This window comes from Syngnathus leptorhynchus, chromosome 2 (assembly GCF_054491065.1).
Source record: "Syngnathus leptorhynchus isolate UIUO chromosome 2, UIUO_Slep, whole genome shotgun sequence".
Taxonomy (NCBI): Eukaryota; Metazoa; Chordata; class Actinopteri; order Syngnathiformes; family Syngnathidae; genus Syngnathus; species Syngnathus leptorhynchus.
In genome coordinates, this window is record NC_141196.1 from 1,455,243 (window position 1) to 1,467,654 (window position 12,412).

General features: G+C 46.2%; 1 protein-coding gene and 1 long non-coding RNA gene across 3 annotated transcripts in view; one reads left to right on the forward strand and one right to left on the reverse strand.

Annotated features, from left to right (window-relative positions):
- Nucleotides 1–12,412, reverse strand: part of pcdh7b (protocadherin 7b) — a 66,600-nt gene that overhangs the window by 41,563 nt on the left and 12,625 nt on the right. The window lies entirely within an intron of this gene.
- Nucleotides 6,129–12,412, forward strand: part of LOC147059990 (uncharacterized) — a 132,417-nt gene continuing 126,133 nt past the window's right edge. The window contains exons 1-2 of the long non-coding RNA XR_015068705.1: nt 6,129–6,239; nt 6,513–6,587. This is a non-coding gene — a long non-coding RNA (uncharacterized LOC147059990). The remainder of the gene's footprint in view (nt 6,240–6,512; nt 6,588–12,412) is intronic.

The window sequence follows — 12,412 nt, forward strand, 5'->3', positions numbered from 1 at the left end:
GAGTGAAGTATTGCTGAAATTTTAAATAAAAAAAAATACATAAATGAATAAATAATTAAATAAACAAACAAATAAAAATTCTCTTTGGCAAATATTTCTGAAAAAAAAAAAACTCTCTGCCACAGGTATATATCCCCACTGGTCTAATTTAAGTAGACAACCAACGCAGTAATCTGGCAAAATAAGATAAAAAAATCAACGTTCGCCAACGCTGCCCAAGCCACTGCACACCTTGGCCACAATCATCTCATGGGGCTCAAACCCAAAGTGCGACAGGTGTCTATAAGATGAGCGTCTGATGATAGGCTCGATGCATCGGAGGGCGCTTTCACTCGAGCCCAATTGAGCAAAACAAAAAAAAGGAGGAAAGAAAATGAAAAAAAAAGCGCCTCGGCTTGTCAGTCACGCATTAGCCGGCGAGGCAAAGGAGGAGGAGACCGATGCTGAATGCTCATTAGCGGCTGTGAAATCAGATCCCCCAAAGCTCCTCTCGCGGGCGTTCGGGCGAAGATGCTTTTCATTCTCTTTTCCCTTAAAAAAAAAAAAAAAAAGGAGTATTTGCTCTTGCAACTGCGGTAAAATAGTTCAACTCCTTCCAAAAATATGCAAATGCGTCTGGTGCTTTTTTTCCCCCCCTCCTTGTTCATTTTAAAAGGATAATCTTACAAACACACACTCACTCACACATTGGCACACAATCGCACGGCGCCCACACAGCAAGGACAAAAAAAACCCAAAAACATGACGCAAGCTCACGTTGCCGTCTTCTGTGGCCGACTGACGCGGCGCCTAAACGGATGTGACATGCAAAAGCGTGCGGCCGCGCTTTTGGATTGCTGCTGGTTTCCGAATCCGTCCGCGTCAATGTTGAAATGAGAACGTCACAGTGCATTTGTCAAGCGCAAAGATTTGAAAAGCAGATTTTTTTCGACGCGGGCTTGGAATGGTTTCATTTATCCTCATTGGGAATCACATTTTCAGCCGGCTCAGAAATGAAGCAATATTTGCAAGAGTGTTTCTATGGTTTCTATGATCAACGCGAATTTCTCCTCTTTGGCGGCCATTTTGCGGCCAAATTCCGATTATCTTTTGGTTGGTCACTGTTTCTTTTTCTGCCTTCTTTGTATTCCACTTGGGCGGCGGAGCTGTCAGTCAGAGCTTGACCGGTTTTTTCAAAACGTCCTCCCACTCGTGGGTCCGCTTGATGGCTTTGGTGCGTCACCGGCCGGCTCGTAAGAAATCCCGGAGTGATCCCAAAGGAACAAATTGGACTGCAAATACCAATCGTAGTTTTTTTTTTACTTGTCTTGTGAGTCGAATTCGTTCTGTGAGCGTTTGTAACTTAGATTACCTGAAACGGGCTTTCACTCTTAAAACGATAGGAAAATTGTTAGCCAATTAACGTCAATGCTAGCGTTTTCCTAGCATCAGGCTAGCAGAGCTTTGTTCAACAAACGTGTAGGCAGCATCATTTGCTTCTCTGCGCTAACTTTCTTCGAACCTGTGGTTTGAAAAAAAAGTTCTCCACTAAGTCCGCTATTTACGGGACCCGAGCAAATAAAAATCAGAGCCGGGGGCCCGCTCCCGACTCGCAATTTGGGGAACTGGCGAATCAAACGCCGGGGCTATATTTTGGATTCCGAGGGGGCTTTTGAGGATTAGGTTGGCGGCGTAACCCGGCCCGCTGCGCTATTCCTTCCTCCCTCCCGCTTCCTGTTGTGCATCAACTCGAGGGTTGACCGCGGATGGCGCCTCAATCTGCTCGCTGTTTGATCTCAGCACGGCGGCGCCAAAAGAACAAACAACCAAATCGCGCAAGGATTTTGCATACAAGAGCGACGGCAAAGAGATACAAAGCAAACAAATGCGCGTGCCAACCCCGTGTGAAGCATTCCAGGCTGCGTAATTAGGCAACATTCATAATACATGACCGGAGGGAGGGAAGAGGGGAAGCAAGGGAGCTTGAGTTGATGACGCGCTGTCATTGATGGTGTCGGCCCGGCGAGTGTGTGTGATGGAAGGCAGGTAGGAAAATGACCCGGGCCTTTTTATTTGACACCGCCGCACCTTCAAGCAAACTACCCCGGGCCCACGTAATCCATTCAAGGTAGCCGGCAATTTTCATTATTGACCGGTGAGAAACACAGGGGGGGGGGGGGGGGGGGGGGGGGCAGGACGGGAAAACAAAAAGAGAGTAGCGTGGCGGAGTGAAGAGAGATTGAAAAGAGTGGAGGAGATAGCCACGGCAGCTCTTGGCAAGAGCAGAGGAGGGAAAATAGATTGCAAATCAAGAGGGGAGGGGGGGCAGGAGCTCCAGGAGGAGGCAAGCGAGATGCGGGAGGATTTGCACGTTCAATCACAGGAGCTCCTCGTGGACGGCAGCAAAGATGAGAATATCGCCCGACGTGAAATTTAGTGGAAAGAACTCAGCGTGACAAAAAGAAGACGCAGCAAACTGTATCAGGCTGGAAAATAAATCGAAAAGCGGCCATTTTGGTTCCAAGCAGCCATTTCTGCTTTCATGAGAACAGAAGAAACAACTTTCACGCCACTCATTCAAAAACTGGACGGCGGCCATTTTAAAGGGAAGTACACGGAGGATATGCGGAGTGGGAAGAAAGGAGACGCGAGATGACGGAGCAAACGTTTACAAAGTGGAAAAAAAAAGCGCTGGAACTCCATCGCCGCCGCGTCCTGCGATATCACGCTTTGGAGATTTGTCAGGAATATTGACAGCGCGTTTCGGGGCAAGCTCATTGAAATGCAGCTCAGCAAAGCGCGGAGGAAGAAGCCCAGCGAGGCGAAGACAGATAAATAGAGAGAGGGAGGAGAGGGGAGGGGAGGGCGGCCAAACTTGCTGATGTTCCAAAGAAATCCCTCCGCCCAGTTACAAGGAAATCACACCAATTTGCGCCGTTTAACGGCCTACCAACCGCATCTAACCTTTTTTTTTTTTTTTCCCGACAAATATGTTGTAATGATGACTACAATGCTGTGAATCTCTCACGCCATCGTTTATCTGCACCCATTCATCAAGTTAGCAACAGTTGCTGAAAAACATTTTTTTTTTTCTCTTTCCAGAACAGCAAGCTTCCTTTCAAACAAGACTTGCATTGACTTTTGCTAGGCGGAGGTTGTGTGAATCTTTTGTGTCCTAGCGTTAAGCCTGCCGCCGCCGCCGCATTACCTTCTGCCTACACAGTCACGTGAAGAAAAAGACCGGATTCGATTTACATGCAGAAGCAATCAATGCTCCGAGTTCTTCCTCATTCACCCTCTTTGTTTCCAAAAGCCTTCACGTCATCTCTCTTGACACACACGCACACATACAGGGAGCAAATCTCTTATTTATTTATTTGATATTCCTTTTTTTTTTTGAATGGCCACGACCGGGATCAGAAGCTGCCGCTGTCAGCACAATAAGACCCCCGCTATAATGGAAGCTAATCATTCAGCGTGCATGACGGCCAGAAGAGAAGAGAGTGAGAGAAAGAGAGAGATGGAAGGGGTTGGGGGAAAGAGAGAGAGAGGGAGAATCCGGGGCTCTTCCTCTGCTAATCTTGGCTAATGGCTTCTGCAGAGGCAGGAGAGCGCAATGCACGCTAATAATGCGGCCCGGGAAGGAAGTGAGTGTTCGGCCCCGTGAGGGTGGGAAGATGGAAGACAGAGAATGGGGAGGGAGGGAGGGAGGGAGGGGGTGAGCAAATTCATCTTAAGCTAAAGATTTAATAGCGTCATTATCATAGGGGTCACACACACATAACCAATGTGCAAAAGTCCATTTAAAGACTGCGTGATCAGTCTCGACTAATCACCCAGCTTTTCTTCCAACAACTATTCCCGATTTATGTTCGATGAATCGGATTTTATGGTGCGGAGATTGGGAGCGTTTGGAGATATTTTGTCAACATTCCTTTGCTTCATTTTCCAGATGCATTTAGTAGTCTTTGATTCGCTCCGTATCATCATCCAGGCTCAATTAGTAGCAACAAACCCGTCCGGGGTCTTGCGGTTCAGGAGGCTGAGATCGAAATCACGGCTCTCCAGACTTTTTGTCGATGGGAGGAGAATTTCATTTCATTTCAACGGCCGCGGAGGCAGCGAGGGATCGAATCGTTGAGTTCATGAAGGGAGGTGACTGTCCAAGGTGGCAAAGAATGGAAAAATGATTTCAAACTCGAGGCTCGTGGTCCAGTTGCGGACATCCACCTCAAGTTATTCGGCCTGTGTAAGCGTGCCGCGTTTTTGCAGATGTTGCAATTTTCCGAAACCGTGATGAAGTCAATAAATCTGAACTTTGACATCCCCCGGTCTTCTCGAATGAGAACGACCGCGGCACTTTTGGCCAACAAGGATTTTTTTTCCCCCTCACGAATTGCTTTGCTTGACTGACTTGGTAAAATCGGGGCAAAAGAGGGGGAAGAAAAGATGCCTCCCGGTCTGGCTGGCAAAATAGGTCAGATTTCAGCATCCGGCACGGGGACAAAGCAGGCGTCTTCTTTTGCTGCGAATAAAAATCCATCCCTCGACCAAGCGGAGAGAGGGGGGGGGGGGGCGGCTTAAAAATGGTACACCAAAGTAGATGAAAGTCGATGAAAAGAATGAGATGGAAAAGATGAAGAAAAAGGCACGGAAGAGGATCACAAAGAAGCTTAGGCAGCATGCGAGCGAGCGAGCGACTCAATGTGTGCGTCCAGTGTGAATGATCTTAACGATTTGGCGACCACTTTTGATCCGCCGTAAAAAACGGACAGAACTTTTATGTCCTTCTTGATGGCAATCTTTTAATTAATCTCTCAGATGAGAAAGTCGGTAAATCCTAATCAGCGCTGTGTTTTCTTTCCTGCCTTATTTAATGACAAATAATATTTGTGATGACGATACAAATTGTACTTTGAGGTTACGCAACACGCCAGACATTCTTCCGCCGTCGTTTCGATTGTCAGCTCTGTGAAGAAGGGGCACATGCCTCTTCAGGAGGCGGCGTAAAAAGAACATCCATCAACAAAACGCCGCCGACGTGCGCAAATGTGACTAGAGGCTGGCCCTGAACTTGGCGTTTACCTGCCGCCATTGACTGGAGGCACTGCGTCAAGACGCTCGCTCCATCTTTCTTCTTGACATTGAAACGGCTGAGTCGCTTTTGATTTTTTTTGGTGTGTTGTTGTTGTTGCGAGTCAGGCGCCAGAGGTGGAATGTACGCAGCCTGGTGAAGGAATGTGGATGTTCAACACGACAGAGAGTGCCACATTTTTCCCGGGCACTTCTGGCCGGTCTTGGCTAGCTAGGAGTGCTAGCAAGCTAGTAAAGAGAAAATGGTGGCTGCTCAACTACAGTCAAACCTATATAGTTTTTTATATTCTGCTGTCTTTTCTTAAATACATAAATGTTGAGTTGAAATCCAGCAAAGTGAAATGTGTCCGCATTGTGCTAGCGTGCTAGCGTGCTAGCGTGCTAGAATAGTAAAGAGGAAATGGTGGCAGATCAACTGCTCAATCTTTTCTCAAATCAATAAATGTTGACTTGAAATCCAGCAAAAGGAAATGTGTCCGCATGAACGGCTTTCGCCTTCATCCCTTGTAGACGTTATCAGGTGTTTGCCGTGCGTTCCGTTTGATGGGACCGCTAACGAGGCCCGGCTCTCAAGGGAGGAGAACCAACCCGAGGTCAAAGAGACGGCCACCGTTACGCAAAATCCTTTAATCTAAAGCTCGGCTCCAGGCTCTGTTTGAGGAACCAGATTAAAGGCCATCAAACCAGAGAGGAGGGTTCAATGTCAATCCAGAAAAAATGCTAGCTGTCAAAACACAACGTCGTCGTGACTGTAAAGGGAATCGCTAATTGGTCGTGGAAGAAGGGAGGGGGTGGCGCAGCGTCGTCTTTCAACCTGCAGCCACCGCTAGCTTGCTAAATAGTCCTTCTGGAGATGTTCCAGCACCAGTCAACTGGGGGAGCGCCCGAGAGACAGCTGCCTTGTTCCTACTCTGTATTTTGTTGAAACATTGTGTTACATCAACAAACAGTTTCAGAGATCATTCAGACAAAATAGCCACTAGTTCCCCTCCACACCTGCAGGGGGCAGAGAAAAAAACAGCCACATGACTATTCACCAAACTTCCTGTCAGATGCCAGGGACGGCCATATTGGCTACAGACCAGTATGGAGCTGGGGAACAAAGTATAGAAAGCCAAAACAAAAAAACAAAAAGGGAACGCCTGTTTCCTGGTCACGTGCAACTGGTATGAAATGGACTTCATTTGTTTGAAAAGTTTGGTTTGTTTGAAATATTTGTTTTGAGCTACAAACTGTGTAGCTCGAGTGTCTCAATCCATTTGGAATTACTTATGCTTCATATTTTTCTAGTATATGCATGCAATTACTGAACTTAGTTCAACTAAAAATAATGCAATGTTTTCTTTGGTTAGGGTTATCAACCTGACTAATCACCCTCTAATTAATGAACTCATCTGATCCCAGACTAAAGCGCTTTTTTGTTTTTCAATCTGCGCAAGAATTGGAGCGGCATCATTTGAAAGTTCTCCAGTTCTCGCCGATTCATGTTGGACGCCGCCACTGCCAGCGACCAGGTAAGGTCAAAGTTTCCGGTTTTCATCCGTAGCGTCCCGCGTGCCTTTGTAAAAAAGCCGAGCCTCTCTCGGCGACGGGCCGTCTGATTAACTATTAAAAGCGTTGACATAAAACACACTGTCATCTGGCCGAGGCTTGAGCTCTCACTCAAGCAAAACAAAACAGCCTGTCATATAAAACATTTTATGATGAATATTTTAGTGGCCAACGCCAGCAGGTTGAAAGCTCCGTTTTGCTTGGGAGCGGCAGATTGTTTGGCTTAAGCCCTCCGCTCACTCGCTCGTCTGACCTCCCCGCCTAATACTTCAGTGGCAGATTTACTTTCTTTTTGCCATTTTGGATATATGACTAAATCCTGCAGGCTTTATCCAGATGGTCACTCTCCACCAGATTTTTTTTTTCTTTTTCAAAAAGCAATAAAAGGCAAAGCAAGGATTCACCCAGATATGGTTGCAGACTTTAATATTCCAAGGTTTTCAAGCCTAATGCGTTCGACTTGTAAAGACCGGAGTGTTTAAGCTCCAAAATAGCAATTGAGCAAAACGGAGGCTTTCAAAGTGTGATTAAGAGCGCAGCCACAGCCAACTGTCAAATGATGCGTGCTCAGGCCAGTGGCATAATTTCCGGTGCAAATACAACATTTAAAGACATTTTTGGGGGGGTTGGGCAACCTAGCTTTCATATTATTGAGACAATATTACCTGGATTCGTTCGGATATATATTTTTTTCGCTCATTGATTAACTGCTTACTTGATTTTACATCATAGACGGCGACATACAAAATTTCACAGCATATAAATAATTCATTTGTTCAAATAATTGTGATGAGTGAACGTGTACGATTTTGACTGTGTGTGTCCAAATATTCAATCTATAAATATTTACTGCGTATCAATTTCAGATTTTGTCTGTGGCGTTTTACTTTGTGTCTTGTTAGCATTAAGGTAGATCAAGTCGACGTAAGGGCAAAGTTACAGTTTGAAATGCGGAATGTGTCAAGTTTGTTTTGTGTTTAGTTTGACGTGAAACTTCAGCCCTTGAGCCATCTGCCGCTTTCCAATCAAATGTAGCCCAAAAATGCATCATCCCGTATGTTAGCGTGCGCGTTAGTGTGCCCGTTAGCGTGCACAGCTTCCTCCTTCTGTGCCTCTGACATGCCGGTACACTCCGGCCTCTTCTTTCTCCATGCCGCCATGTCATGATCAATTTGCCACTTGGCACATGACGCTCCCTGCCCGCCGCCTTCGAGGATTTCAAAGACTTTGAACGCAATCCCAGCTCTCTTCACTCTCCCACGTACAAAAAGGATGCTATTTGTATGCCGATCCGGCAAGACGACCCGTCGTTTTGCCTTTTTGATTCCCCGTTATTGTTTGTCTTTGGCTTGCGCTGTAGTTTGAGGAATAAACACCAACTGGCGACTGCGCTTTGGGCCAACTTTGTAAACTCGCCATGCATTTTAGATTAGTCGGTGGTTTTTTTACTCAGGTCGCAGTTGAGCTGGACCCGCCAATCGCCGGTCTGAAACGGCTCAACGAGCGCCATCAGTTCCGAGCGTGTCTCGTGACCTTGCTGACCGTAGCGTAGATCGGCAATGCGGTGCCGCCGCCCCGATTTTTTTTTAGTCTACTAAAAGAGCGGCGGGCTTTGCTTTTTCAGCGCGAGACTTTCCGACTCGGAGAAATGAAGCAAATGCTAAATAGTCGCTCTAATAACTCGCTGAAGCAAAAACGCGCCGTGGAGGACATTTGCAATTCAACAACTGTCATCAGCGCTAATGTGTGCCATGCCGGTCCAGTAGAAATATTAGCTTTCTGTTTTCATATGCAGGTTGATGGCTCTGTGCGTAGGCGGCTGCGCATTATTAAGACGCCCGCTGCCGAACGTACGCGGCGTTCCGTTGCATTGTCCTTTTTTTGACAATACCCTTCCTACGCCCACCTTCCTCAGCGTTTGGATCTTGGATGACTTTTCCCATCCTGCACCCGCCACGGGAGCAGACTTGACTTTTTTTCTCTGCCGCCTAATTGAATAATGCAGCGTAGTATAAAATCCCCCCCCCCACTCATTAAAAGGGCCCCACTCTGGATGAAAATGCTGATGTGGGCACATTTTCCACATGCAGGCGTGACTTAATGTATCTGTCTACCTCCTGGCTAATGAAGTTGAAAGTGCCATTTGGGCTCTGATTCATGTATTTGCCAGGTACATGGGCGCGTTTTTCGGACGGCAATTAGCTGCGTACATATGGAACGAAAATGCAAGACTGTTAAGTGTCCAAACGTAGAATATTTTTCCCCCTCGTAATCCCACGTGACATATTACCACGGGCATTTAAATAAGCTAACTCTTGAAGAAATGTTACAAGAGTAAAGTCAGTAATTAGAAGTAGCTACACAACAAAAATATGCAATCAGGAGATTTTTTTTTTTTAAATACATTTTTAATTATTATATATATTTTTTAAACTGCGTCGAAAGAATTTGTCCAGCACATTAAATAGTATATAGTATAAAATAATAAATGTTTAATTAAAATGTTTTTTCTTTTCAATTTCTTTTTAAAAACTGCGTCGAAAGAATTTGTCCAGCTGATTAAATAGGTACCACAAGCCTAAAGATGATCAAATCAGGGAATACACGCTAACATGGCCTTTCATTTCTGCCGCCTGCAAACCCTGCGGTGCGCTTTCAAATGAGCTCGGCTCGTTCCGGCCCCGGACACGAGTTTTCTCATTATGCCGAGCTAATGAAAGTGCAACAAAAAAAGGTACGAGACGGCGAGCCAAATGTATGTTTAATTTATGAAATCAAATGAATCCAGCCCCACCCCCGCACGCAGCTTTGTTTGCCGGTGTTTTCAAGTGCTCACGTTTTTATTTTTTCAAACAAGAGGAGACGTATAAGTGCTGGACAAGCAGAACCTTATTTGGATTTTTCTCAGGTGATGTAACATTGCGTTGCCAAAAAGATGTCAGGGGGAGAGGTGGGGGTATGCGTAAAATGAGAAATAACCTACATGAGCTTTGCCAAAGGTATTTTAATGATGTCTGGGTTAAAAAAAAAAAAGACAAGGTAATATATAGTTGCTAGCCCACTTTAGCTTTTTGCAACAACCAAAAAATCAACAGACCATCCGGCATTATGAAATGCTTTGTGGGCTTAATTTATTTATTTGATTATTTCAGTGAGCTGCAGAATGGGAACATTTGGAACCAAATTCCAATTTTCATGCCAACGTTTGAGCCGGCTCGCTGGGTTTTTTCCGGTGAAGTCATCGATTGAGCACATCGCATTCAAGCTAGCAAATGCAGTCAACTCTGTTATTTGGGTTGGAGGGCTACAATTCCATCATTGCCCAAGTCACATTTCATATAGAAAAGGACCAGGGTGCTTGCTAAAATAACTTCAAATTATGATTGAGGGAACTCCACTCGTTGCAATTTCCCAGTGTTGTATTCTTTTGAAACATTGAAGCAAGCTCCACAGTAGTAAACACAAAATAGAACGTGTCCACTGAAAATATCAAAGTATTCTTTTTATAATAAAAAATGCAGACGATTCATCTACGCGTTGCAAAATAACGTCAGAGAGTAAAAGAGCTGATGTTAGCCATGCTACTTAGCTAGCTAGCCAGCTAGTTATTAAAAGTAGCCTGTTATTTATTTCAATAGTTGTAGACGTGCTAACTGGTGGCGCTCTCATCAATGTGATACGTCGAGCCGTCTCATCTCAAATGTGTAAAGCACTTATTTTTTTTAAGCATCCTTCACTTCATTTACCCAATGTTTTGAACCTCCTCGTGCATTCTTCCTCTTCGCCATTCAACCCGTAGCGTAGCTTCGCAGAGAGCTTTGTCCTTGTTGGAAAAGCTCACATAAAGACACACTCGAGCGTCAAAAGAATGTTGCCTTCGTCGACGTTGACGGCATAAACAGCGGCGTGTCGTCGCGGGGCAATTTGACACCAAGCACGTCCTGCCCGCAGGCCGCAGACGGCGGTCCGTTGTTAAGGCTAATGATCCAAATTGCACCGCGGCGGAGGTGAAGCTTTTGTGTCGCCGGCCTCAGAGGAAACACTTCCTCACACTGACAAGTTGTCAACACTTGTCGCCTGTCGAGTAACAAAGTTTGCTGGCTATTTCTCAGCTAATGGACGAAACGTTGATTTCGTTGAGCAGTGGCACCACGACAAGATTTCAAGTGTGACTGAGGTAGATCATCTTTAGAAAAGAAATAGGGATCGAAAATTGTTTCCTTGAGCAGTTGTGCTTCGTACTCGGGGGGGGGGTGGGGGGCGAGTTGAGATCATGAGTCGTGTGTAGGTTGAGAAAGCAAGGCTGTGTGCCTCACGGGCACCAGTCAGTCTGCGGGAGCCAAATTTCACGCTCGGTTGTCGAGAGGGAATCAAATACATTTCATAGTGTGTGGCTTTTATGCCTTTCAGATTGTCGCCTCATCAATCAACAAGCATAGACGAGGATAAGGTCAATTTCACGCGAGTACACAAAGACGTCTTTGTCGAGCTCCATCCCAAAACTTTTGGATGGCATTCGACTGCGTGCGTGCTCATCACAAAAGATCTGTCACGACAAACAAGTCCCGCCCCCCCCCAACCGCGTTTTGTTCCCTTTTGTGCTTCTTTTTAACAACGAGCTGGGTAATTAGCCATCACTGAGAGAGCAATCGAAAAGCGAGAAGAGCGTGTTTTTGTTTTTCCCTCCCTTTTGTCGAGGCTCCTCACGTCCTCCGTTGGCAATTTGATTCCGAGCGTCAAATTCGCTCGTTCCTTCACAAAACCGGCTGGATGAGTCTCCGGTGGGTGTCGTTGGCATTTAAGCGCCACCTCTCTCATCTTAAACAGACCCGGGCCGGGCGAAGTGCTCAAAGGTCACAGTCGACGACGAGACTTTCTGCCACCGGGCGCGACTTTGCCGTTTCCCCGCTGCCTGTCACGTAAAAGCGAAACGGGAAAAAAAAGTTTGATTGCTCCAGCTCAGACAGATGGTGCTCCCGAGGTGCTTCTGCTGCGAGTTATTGTCAATCCTCTTGTAAATGTAACGAAAACAACACGACAGAAGCTGGTTTTTTTTTTTTTTTGCCGATTCAAAGGCCGATAAAATGACGTTCACTACACGTTCGACCGCGTGATACGAATGAAGTCGTACCATCTCCAGCCGTTAGGTATACGGGAGCGCCTCTTTATGTCTGATAAAAGGCCGGCGATGCCGGGAACAGCCGTCTAGACGGGGCCCGGAGAGCGAGGCTGCGCCGGAGAGCCAGGTGCTCTATCTAAACGCTCCCATCAGAGATTGGACTTGGCGCTTGTTTGAATAACATTCAAACACGAAGGCCTGCTGTTTATCCAACATCGATTCTCCGCCCCCGACATCCATTATGGCTTGATGGGAGCAGCGAGCGTTGTCAGTAACGGCCATTACTGGAAATCCATAGCTGATGCCTTCCCCTGTATGAATGCTCGTTGTAAAACTTCAATATGGGAGGAGCGCGGCTGGTCATTGTAGCCTCAAGAATGGATGAGCTGTTATTTATTCTGGACGATTGATGGAGGCACAGACGGAAGGCTTTTTCAATGGCCAGGACGGGGACAGAGGGACGATGATATTACGAATGACGACAGATTGACGATGACCCCCCAAATTGCTCAACTCTGCGTCTGTGATTAGCTTATTTGAGCTAACGCTAGCGAGGAGCAGCCCTAAATTAGCAACAAACGTCGTCGTCTCCCGGGACGTATCTCCATTTGGGCCGGAATGGCAAGCGTGACCCTCATCTCGACGCTCCTCACCTCAAACTAATTAAAT